Source organism: Cervus elaphus, chromosome X (genome assembly GCF_910594005.1).
Source record: "Cervus elaphus chromosome X, mCerEla1.1, whole genome shotgun sequence".
NCBI classification, from domain to species: Eukaryota; Metazoa; Chordata; class Mammalia; order Artiodactyla; family Cervidae; genus Cervus; species Cervus elaphus.
The window spans coordinates 35260868-35272120 of record NC_057848.1 but is presented as its reverse complement, the minus strand read 5'-3'; the positions used below and the strand labels follow the sequence as shown (position 1 = coordinate 35272120).

General features: G+C 39.9%; 1 pseudogene; it reads right to left on the bottom strand.

Annotated features, from left to right (window-relative positions):
- Window positions 1-326: 326 nt before the first annotated feature.
- LOC122690707 lies at window positions 327-840 on the bottom strand (annotated as a pseudogene).
- Window positions 841-11253: the final 10413 nt, after the last annotated feature.

The window sequence follows — 11253 nt, the reverse complement described above, 5'->3', positions numbered from 1 at the left end:
AAAGTGTCCTTTAATAGATGAATGGATAAACAAACTATGGTACATCAACATAACAAAATACTACTCAAGAATAAAAAGAAATGAGCTATCAAATCACAAAAATAAATGGATGAAACCTGAATGAATATTATTAAGTAAAATAAACTAGTCTGGGAAAGGTTATACACTGCATGATGCCAATTATATGACATTCTGGAAAAGGTAAAACTGTACAGCAAATAAAAAATATCAGAGGCTTTTTCTTTAGCTTCAGAATAGGTTTATTAGTTTGGATACAGTTTGTTGGCACTCAACTATGCCTTTTCTACTTTGACACACAAATCCACTCAATCCGAGTCATCGTTGTCACCCCATACCTCATATATTGTAATGTTATTGTGTGTGTCTGCAGGAACCTCTATATAGGGACGTTTGTGGTTACCAGTGGTTGCAGCAGCGAGTTTCAGATTCCGCACCCTGAACACAAAGTTCACAAGGTCCCTCTCAAGCTGGGTTAAGGTACCAAACATATAGTCTTTGTCGGGGGAAAGCCTTTTTCTTCTGTCCTGGAGAACCAAATGAACAGCCCTGATGGGCATGACAAGTGCACACCTTACCCTTGTTACTGTCTCCTGGAAACTTCAGTATCACCAACACCACAGAGAGGAGAAAAACCCAGTGTGACTTGCTCCCAAGCCAGCCTTGGGCATGCTCTGGTTGATTCTGCCGAATTCAAAAGTGCCTTCCACAGGGCACCTTCCCCGGAAGATCTACAGCTTCATCTTTCAGAACATAAAACACATAGGCACAGAAAAAGGGCACACACATAGGCCAGAAAAAGAACCATATTACAGACCGCATAGTGAGCTGAAAGGAAGTGGCTCGTGGTGTGCTGGTCTGCCCTTGCACCTGGAGACTAAGGACCAAGCAGGGCTAGGCCTTTGGTGATGTCACAGAGGGCCCCACCCTGGCCAGAATCCATCTGGCCGTTGTGATGACTTCAACGCAGAGGATAAGGAGGCTTGCGGGGTGGGGGGGGGGGGGCGGTGGTCAACTGGGAGTAGGGCTTAAAGGGACATTTCCAGTGGACAATTGAAAAAGAGGCAGGGAGTGACAGAATGCCACTTCCTTGTCAGTGTATTCTTTCTGAACCTGGTGCTCTACTGGGAGAGGGGCTCATCTTCTATTTTTATTTTTCCATTTGTTGAATCCAGATACTGTGGTGAGCGGAGCAGACTCAGGGGCATGTGCCCCTGTGGAGCAGAGAGCAAAGGGGGAAAGAAAGATATTAAAGCAGAGGCCACAAACTAGGAGCCACTGGTGTGTTTTGTGTGGCCTACACCATTCCTAAAGATGATCATGCTCAGTGAAACTATTCTGTATGATGTTATGGTAAATACATGACACTACATATTTGTCAAGACCCAAAGAACCTTACAGCACAAAAAAGTGAATCAATGTATGCATATTGAAAAAAAACACACACAAGATTTTGACATTAAGAATGGAATGCAGAATTTGACTAAACAATCTAATTATATTACAAACATATGAAACCACCTCACTAAGATACCCTGGCTTAAGTAACTTCAAAAATGAATGGAGTTTGCAAGACTAAAAGCAAAAGAAAAAAGCACTGTAATCTAGTTGATAGTGTTCTTTCTTGTAGGGGTACAGGTCAACAATCCTGATACTGTTATACATGTCTATTTGTATTAAACAATCAAATGGATGGCATGTGAGTATACACACTATTTCTTTGTTCTGTTAGCTGAAAGGGTCTAAAAGAAATGATACTCCTGAAATCTGAAAGAAACTATGACATAAATCTTTGATGTAAATCCATAAATCTTTGATTAGAAGAGCTTGTTATGCATGTTCTGAACCAGGGAATGAAAATACTAAGTCCTGAAGACCCACTCAGCCTCCAAAGATGGGATTGCCTACCATTTCTCTGTCTAGCCTTGACCTCGACCCTCTGCATTTCTCCTTCCTCCAGCAAATCCCTCAATACACTAAGAACAACTTTAGAAAGCTCTGACCTGAGAGAAATATGCCAAACATATTATATATCAATTCATGGGTTCATCAATACTATGGTTTTTTTTTGTAGTCTGCTCTTCATTTTTTAATTTTGTAATTATTATTTGGTTACATCACGTGGCATGTAGGATCTTAGTTCCCTGACCAGGGATCAAACTCATGCCCCTTGCAGTAGACACATAGAGTCTTAACCAGTAGGCCACCAGGGAAGTCTTACCATTGGGGTTTTAATGTCTAACAAGTATAGGTCTACATTAAGGAAATAGTGGTGCATTCTAGCACTGATTACAATTGATAGTAGAGGATGGTATTCTAGTTTTCTCCTTTTAGAGACAGATGATTAGTGCCAATGATAGTCAAAGCTGCAGTTAATCTGCCCATGGACTAATTATTTTAATCTTTTTCATTCTAGAATATTGCAATATATTAGTGTTTCTAAAGCTGAATGTGCAAATGAATCATTTGGGGATGACGTTAAAATGCAGACTGCTAACTGAGTAGGTCTGGGATGGAGTCTGAGATTTTTCATTTATTCTAATAAGTTCCCAGGAAATCCCCACTCTATGGTCTGTGGACGACAGAGCAGAACCATTATGAATAATATTAGATACTGATCTAAAAATTGACTGTAATAATAATCTGTAGTAATAGTAATAATCTGTAGATCATTACTCTCTAAATTTTAAAATAACTGTCTATAGCTAGGTCATGACATCTTCTACTGGAAGTTTACTGTCAATTAGTCTGAAGTTTGCATGTACCTTTAAAAGGCTTCTTACTGATTTCAGAGGCTTGTGCTTTTTGGCCTCTGAACTAATAAAAAAATCACACCATCAGAAATCAGGAAATGCTGCCTGCCAACTAGCATAGGAAACTCTCAAACTTCTATAGTTTGTAACATCTGATTATTCCAAATATGATCTCTCATCATTTCATAATTTTCAGCCTTTTACACACTTCATACTTCCAACTTTTCATGAAATGGGTAGCACACATTTAGAATATGAATGTATTTAAAACTTCTTGCTTCTTACTAATCCTCTCCACAGGTTATTTTAAAGCCAAACAACCTCATTCATGGTGAATACTTTCATCCAAAGTGCAACTAAACAAGAAAAAAAAACTAGAATCTCATCTTCCAGATTTGACAATATCTCTATGACTCAGTGCAAGTGTCAAAATCACTTTGTTTTATGAATACATCAAAGATTAGATTCTGACACATCCCTTGACTTTTCTAAATGTAGCACTGTCATGTTGGATTGTGGAGAAGGCAATGGCACCCCACTCCGGTACTCTTGCCTGGAAAATCCCATGGATGGAGGAGCCTGGTAGGCTACGGTCCATGGGGTCGCTAAGAGTCGGACACAACTGAACGACTTCACTTTCACTTTTCACTTTCACGCATTGGAGAAGGAAATGGCAACCCACTCCAGTGTTCTTGCCTGGAGAATCCCAGGGACAGGGGTGCCTGGTGGGCTGCCGTCTATGGGGTCACACAGAGTCGGACACGACTGAAGTAACTTAGCAGCAGTAGCAGCATGTTGGATTGAGGAATGTTAAAGAGAAAATTACAGGCCTAAAATGGAACAACTTGTGCTAAAGCCCATGATACCAAATGTAGATTAAACAACTAATATAATTGCAGCTTTGACCTTCACCAGAACGTATTCTTAACCAACCAGTCTAGAATTTTCTGGTCAGCACCAATGAGGTCCCCTGTCACATGAGCCCTCTACACCCCTCAGAGGAAGAAGAGGCAATCTGCATGATTAAACCCCTTATTTCCCTCCCCTCCCCCTCAAAAAAGATGTTTTGGCCTAAAACAATTTTTTTTTCTTTTGCTAATAGGTTCCTCTTCTCATCCTTCTTTCTATAAAAATCTTCTATCTTGTAAAACCCTTGAGAGCACCGTTTGCTAGGTGGGATGCAATCTGACTCATGAAGAGCCTAATAAAGCCAATTAGAACTTCAATTTAATTGGCTGAACTTTTTTTTTACCTTACCACCAAGCATGAGAGACCTTAGTTCCCTTACTAGGGATTGAACCCCACAGTGGAAGAGCAGAATCATAACTATTGAATTGACAGGGAAGTGTCTGAACTTTGTTTTTTAATAAGAATAAAATCTGTTATAAAACCCAAAAAATTTGCTACTAGTTGAGGGTTTCAATAATGGAATGTCTATATAAGACAAAAGCAGAAGATATTAAGAAGAGGTGGCAAGAATACACAGAAGAACTATACAAAAAAGATCTTCACAAGCCAGATAATCACAATGGTGTGATCACTCACCTAGATCCAGATATCCTGGAATGCGAAGTTAAGTAGGCCAAAGGAAGCATCACTACAAACAAAGCTAGTAGGGGTGATGGAACTCCAGTTGAGCTATTTCAAATCCTAAAAGATGATGCTGTGAAAGTGCTGCACTCAATAGACCAGCAATTTGGAAAACTCAGCAGTGGTCACAGGACTGGAAAAGGTCAGTTTTCATTCCAATCCCAAAGAAAGGCAATGCCAAAGAATGTTCAAACTACCACACAATTGCACTCATCTCACATGCTACCAAAGTAAGGCTCAAAATTCTCCAAGCTAGGCTTCAACAGTATGAGAACTGAGAATTTCCAGATGTTCAAGCTGGATTTAAAAAAGGCAGAGGAACCAGAGATCAAATTGCCAACATCCGTTGGATCATAGAAAAAGCAAGAGAGTTCCAGAAAAACACCTACTTCTGTTTCATGGACTATGCTAAAGCCTTTAATTGTGTGGATCACAAAAAAACTGTTGAAAATTCTTAAATAGATGGGAATACCAGACCATCTTATCTGCTTCCTGAGAAATCTGCATGCACGTCAAGAAGCAACAGTTAGAACCAGACAAGGAACAATGGACTGGTTCCAAATTGGGAAAGAAATATGTCAAGGCTGGATATTGTCACTCTGCTTATTTAACTTATATGCAGAGTACATCATGTGAAATGCCTGGCTGTATGAAGCACAAGCTGGAATCAAGATTGCCAGGAGAAATATCAATAACTTCAGATATGCAGATGACACCACCCTTATGATATAAAGTGAGGAGAAACTAAAGGGCCTCTTGATGAGGCTGAAAGAGGAGAGTGAAAAAAGCCAGCTTAAAACACAATATTAAATAAACAAATGTCATGGCATCCAATACCACCACTTAATGGCAAATAGATGGGGCAACAATGGAAACAGTGAGAGACTTTATTTTCTTGGGCTCCAAAATCATTGCAGATGATGACTGCAGCCATGAAATTCAAAGACGCTTGCTCCTTGGAAGAAAAGCTATGACCAACCTAGATAGCATATTAAAAAGCAGAGACATTACTTTGGTGACAAAGGCCCATCTAGTCAAAGCTATGGTTTTTCCAGTAGTTGTGTATGGATGTGAGATCTGGACCTTAAAGAAGGCTGAGCACTGAAGAACTGATGCTTTTGAACTGAGGTGTTGGAGAAGACTCTTGAGACACCCTTGGAGTGCAAAGAGATCAGTCCTAAAGGAAATCAGTCCTGAATAGTCACTGGAAGGACTGATGCTGAAGCTGAAGCTCTAATAATTTGGCCACATGATTCGAAGAGTTGACTCATTAGAAAAGACCCCAATGCCGGGAAAGATTGAAGGCAGGAGAAGGTGATGAGAGGATGAGATGGTTGGATGGCATCACCGACTCAATGGACATGAGTTTGAGAAAACTATGGGAGATGCTGAAGGACAGGGAAGCCTGGTGTGCTGTACTCTTTGGGGCTGCAAAGAGTAGGACATGACTGAGGGACTGAACAACACAACAATTTAAGGAAAACAATCAATTCAAAATAAAATGTATTCAACATTTAAAGAAAAATTCAATTTGATAAAACTCATATCTTACATTGGACTTCCCTTGTAGCTCTACTGGAAAAGAATCCACCTGTAATGCAGGAGACCAGGTTCAGCCCCTGGGTTGGGAAGATCCCCTGGAGAAGGGAAAGGCTACCCACTCCAGTATTTTGGCCAAGAAAATTCCATCGACTGTCCATGGAGTCACAAAGAGTTGGACACAAGTGAGCGACTTTCACTTTCACTTTCATATCTAACATTTGGCCGTAAGACTGGGATTTATTGAGTCAATAGAGTGAATCTTGATTAGAAAGGGCTTCTTTTTTTGTATGAATAATCTGAAATTAAGAAAGAGCTCCATTATTAAGTCATTAATAAAACAAACTATTTGACTTAGATTAATAACTCAGAGAAATAGACAAAAAAAACACTCAGCAGAAAAATAAAGCAAAACATTTCATACACATTCACATTTCTCTTTATCTTTTAAAAACTTGGCATTATGGTATTTTTTCTCTAAGTCACATTTTCTTTAGAGCTCACCAAAGATACAGTGGTCCCTCTACCTTCTGAAATTCCACAGCATTATCTGTATAACTCAAATAGCAATCAGCTAAAATCAGCTCATAATACAGGTTATATTTTTTGTATAGATTCTATAGTACAACTAGCAGAATTGGAGTGAGAGCTCTCGGAGGTTACACACCAAGTTTTTTAATTTTTGTGATCTTTCTCCTGTGACACACTAGTAATATATATATATATATACATATATATATGTATATATATATATATATCAGTCTGTCCATTTTAAGTCACTCCTTCCTTTTCCCAATCCTGCTTTTCTCCTGTAATTCTCATGTTTTTCTCTAATCTAGAGGTAAATAGCATTTCATGTTCTAAAACATTATTCTTATATTTCATCAAACGTAAGTCCACCCCCAAAATGTAGCTTTTTAGGGTTAACTTTTTTAATTATTGTGCATTCTGAAGACATCATCATAGTTTACACAACATCATTGCACACTCACAGTGTGCAGGCAAAATTATGAAATGTAGGACCATCAGTTCTAAATGCAAAATATTTTTTATCTACTACCTCAGACTAAACATGGTAATATTATACTACTTACCATTTTTAGTAAATTTCTTTGCTTATACTAAAGCAGACAAGTTATGGTGGCAGTCCCAAGGTGGTAGAAAAGTAGGGCAGGAAGACAACTTTCTCCCCCACAAATTCATCAAAAGATCATTTGAATGTTGAGCAACTTCCACAAAACAACTTCTGAATGCTGATGGAGGACACCAGGCACCCAGAAAGACAGCCCAATCTCTTCAAAATGAGGTAGGAAAAAATATAAAAGACAAAAACAGAAACAAAAGATTTAGGGATGCAGACCTGTCCCAGGGAAGGAGTCGTGAAGGAGAAGAAGTTTCCACACAACATAAAGCCCTCTCACAAGCATGTCTGTAGGGAGCTTTGGAACCTCTGAGGGCAACATAACTGGGGGGAAAAAACTACAGAATAGGTACCTAACTGCAACTGACAGGGGAGAAGTGGCCCAGACGCTGCACATCTGCCAGCAGCGAGTGGGGGCTGGGCAGGGAGGTGCAGGCTTCATCATTGATACTCATGGTAAGGACCAGCCTTCAGTGACCTGAGGACAATCTGAGGAAGCTAATGTGACATAGAAACCCAAACCATGAGATCACACACACAAAAAAAGGACCTTTCCCACCAAAGACTCTGACCCGTATGGTGACCACTGGCACACTCACAAAACAATGGATTTTGCCCTTAGTGAATACCAAAGGAGAGCAAGCCAGCTGCCATTTAGGGCCCTCCCTCCCCAGAGGCAGAGAGGCAGGTGTGTGACAGCCAGAGTCAGAAGGTAAGGGGCTGCTGCAATCTCAGCCACAGAAACTGCATCTTCCACCAAACTGTGAGCAGGCTGCCAGCTCCAAACTACATCTTCCTAGGATCCTGGGTAGTTCACATATGCAGCAGTGTCACAGTCTGAGATCAGCTCTCCAAAGGAGACACACAGCACACCTGGGACTGTGACTTTGTGGTCACCCAGGAAACCAAGTGGCTGGGACCAGGGATGTGCATCAGACACATGGCCCACCTGGGACAGTGCACTTACCAAGCACCCAGTCGCCTGAGTGGCTTGGACCTGGGAAGGGAGCAAAACACACAGCCCATCTGGGTCTGTGCCATGGCAGAGCACCCGAGAACCTGAGCAGCCTAGACCTGGGAAGTGCACAAAACGCAGGGCCCACTTGGGACACTGCCCTTGCAGAGCACCCTGAAGCCTGAGCAGTGTGAATCCAGGAAATAGAAGCTGCCTTGGGCTGTGGTAAATCAAGTGTTGTCCATCCACTGCAGGCACTCCCCACACATGCCAGTGGTATTGGATTGCAGTGTCACTCCCTCTCCACTGGACAACTGAACAAGTGAGTCTAAATAAGGGGCCACCTTCACCCCCTTGTGTCAGGGTGGAAATTAGACACTGAAGAGACTTGCAAACAGGTGAAGCCAAAATAAACAAAGAAGGGGGAACCACCCTGGAAATGACAAGTGGAACAGATTAAAACCCTGCAGTTAATGCTGAGACTGTGCAAAGCTATGGTTTTTCAAGCAGTCACGTATGGATGTGAGACTTGGACCATAAAGAAAGCTAAGCACTGAAGAATTGACGCTTTTGAATTATGGTGTTGGAGAAAATTTTTGAGAGTCCCTTGGACTGCAAGGCGATCCAACCAGTCCATTGTAAAGGAAATCAGTCTTGAATATTCATTGGAAGGACTGATGTTGAAGCTGAAACTCCAATATTTTGGCCACCTGATGTGAAGAACTGACTCCTTGGAAAAGACCTTGATGCTGGGAAAGATTGAAGGCAGGAGGAAAAGGGGATGACAGAGGATGAGGTGGTTGGATGGCATCACTGACTCAATGGATATGAGTTTGAACAAGCTTCAGGAGTTGGTGATGGACAGGGAAGCCAAAGAGTCAGACATGACTGAGTGACTGAACTGAACTGTGCATTTGAGGGGCACCTACAGACCTTGAGAACATGTACAAGCTGGAACAAGGGACTATCTGACACTGAACTGACCCCACACTGCCCACAAGAGCTCCAGAGAAACTCCTAGATATATTTTTACTATTATCACTTTTCAATTTTTTAAAACTTTTAGTTCCTTATTACTCCTTTACTTTTATTTGCATATCCTATTATCTTTCCAAAAAAACCCTATTTTTTAAAAACAAATTCCATATACATGTAGTTAATTTTAGTGATCAATTCTGTTATGTATTTTTTATATTATATTTTTGAGAGTCTAAACTCTATTCTAGGTTTTAATCTTTGCTTTTGATATTTGTTCAGTTTTTTACCTTTAAGAATCTAGTCTTCAATATCCATTTTCACTTAGGGATTTGATTACTGACTTGATTGCTCTCTCCCCTTTTGACTCTTCCTTTTCTCCTCTGTGTCACCTCTATCTCCTTCCTCCCTCTTCTCTTCTAAGTTCTATCCCACCAGAACACAGATACAAGTTCCCCAACCAGGAAACCTTGACAAGTCACTGGTCCAACTCCACCTAGAGGGAACAGACTCCACAATTAAGAGGAACCACGACCTTCCAGCCTGCCAAAAGGGAACCCCAAGCACAGCAATCTAAACAAAATGAAAAGGCAGAGAAATATTCAGCAGGTGAAGGAACATAATAAAAACCCACCAAACCAAACCAAAGAGGAGGAGACAGGGAGTCTATCCAAAAAAGAATTCAGAAGAATGATAGTAAAGATGATCCAAAAGTTTTAAAAAAAAATGGATTACAGATAGACTAGAGACAAGCACTAAGAAGATGCAGGAAATGTTTAACAAGGACCTAGAAGAAATAAAGAAGAGTCAATCAATAATAAGCAATGAAATAACTGAGATAAAAAAACACTCTGGAGGGAACAAAGAGTAGAATAACTATGGCAGAAAAGGGGATAAGTGAGGTGGAAGTTAGAATGCTGGAAATAAATTAAGCAGAGAGGAAAAAGGAAAAAAGAATTAAGATAAATTACGACAACCTCAGAGACCTCTGGAACAATGTTAAATGCCCCAACATTTGAATCATAGGTTTCCCAGAAGAAGAAGACAGAAAGAAAGGTCATGAGAAAATACTCAAGGAGACAATAATTGAAAATTTCCCTAAAATGAGGAAGGAAGTAGCAATCCAAGTCCAAGAATCCCAGAGAGTCCCAAACAGGATAAACCCTAGGTGAAACACCCCAAGACACATATTATTCAAACTAACAAAAATTAAACACAAAGAGCAAATATTAAAAGCAGGAAGGGAAAAACAACAAATAACACACAAAGGGATTCCCATAAGGATAACAGCTTTCAATAGAAACTCTTCAGGCTAGAAGGGAATGGCAGGATACAATTAAAGTGATGAAAGAGAAAAACCTACAACCAAAATTACTCTACCAAGCAAGGATCTCATTCAGATATGCAGAAGAAATCAAAAGTTTTACAGACAAGCAAAAGCTGAGAGAATTCAGCACCACCAAACCAGTTCTTCAACAAATGCTAAAGGATCTTCTCTAGACAGGAAACACAGAAAGGTTTATGAAAACGAACTCACAACAACAAAGTGAATGGTAACAGAATCATACTTATCAACAATTACCTTAAATGTAAATGGGTTAAATGATCCAACCAAAAGACAAAGACTGGCTAAATAGATACAAAAACAAGACCCCTATATATGCTGCCTACAAGAAACCCACCTCAAATCTAGGGACACATACAGACTGAAAGTGAAGGGCTGAAAAAGATATTTCACGCAAATGGAGACCAAAAGAAAGCAGGAGTAGCAATACTCATATCAGATAAAATAGACTTTGAAATAAAGACCATGAAGAGAGACAAAGACACTACAAAAGGATTAAAAGACCTATCCGAGAAGATATAACAATTATAAATATATATGCACATAGGAGCACCACAATACATAAGGCAAATGTTAACAAGTATGAAAGGGAAAATTAACAGTAACACAATAATAGTGGGGTACTTTAATACCCCACTCACACCTATGTATAGATCAACCAAAGAGGAAATTACCAAGGAAACACAAACGTTAAATGGTATAATGGACCAGTTAGACCTAATTGATATCTAAAGGGCATTTCACCCACAAACAATGGATTTCACCTTTTTCTCAAGTGCACACTGAACATTCTCCAGAATAGATCATATCCTGGGCCATAAATCTAGCCTTGGTAAATCTAAAAAAGTTGAAATCATTTCAAGGGTCTTTTCTGATCACAATATGGTAAGATTAAATGTCAACTACAGGGGGGAAAAAAAACTATGAAAAAGTACAA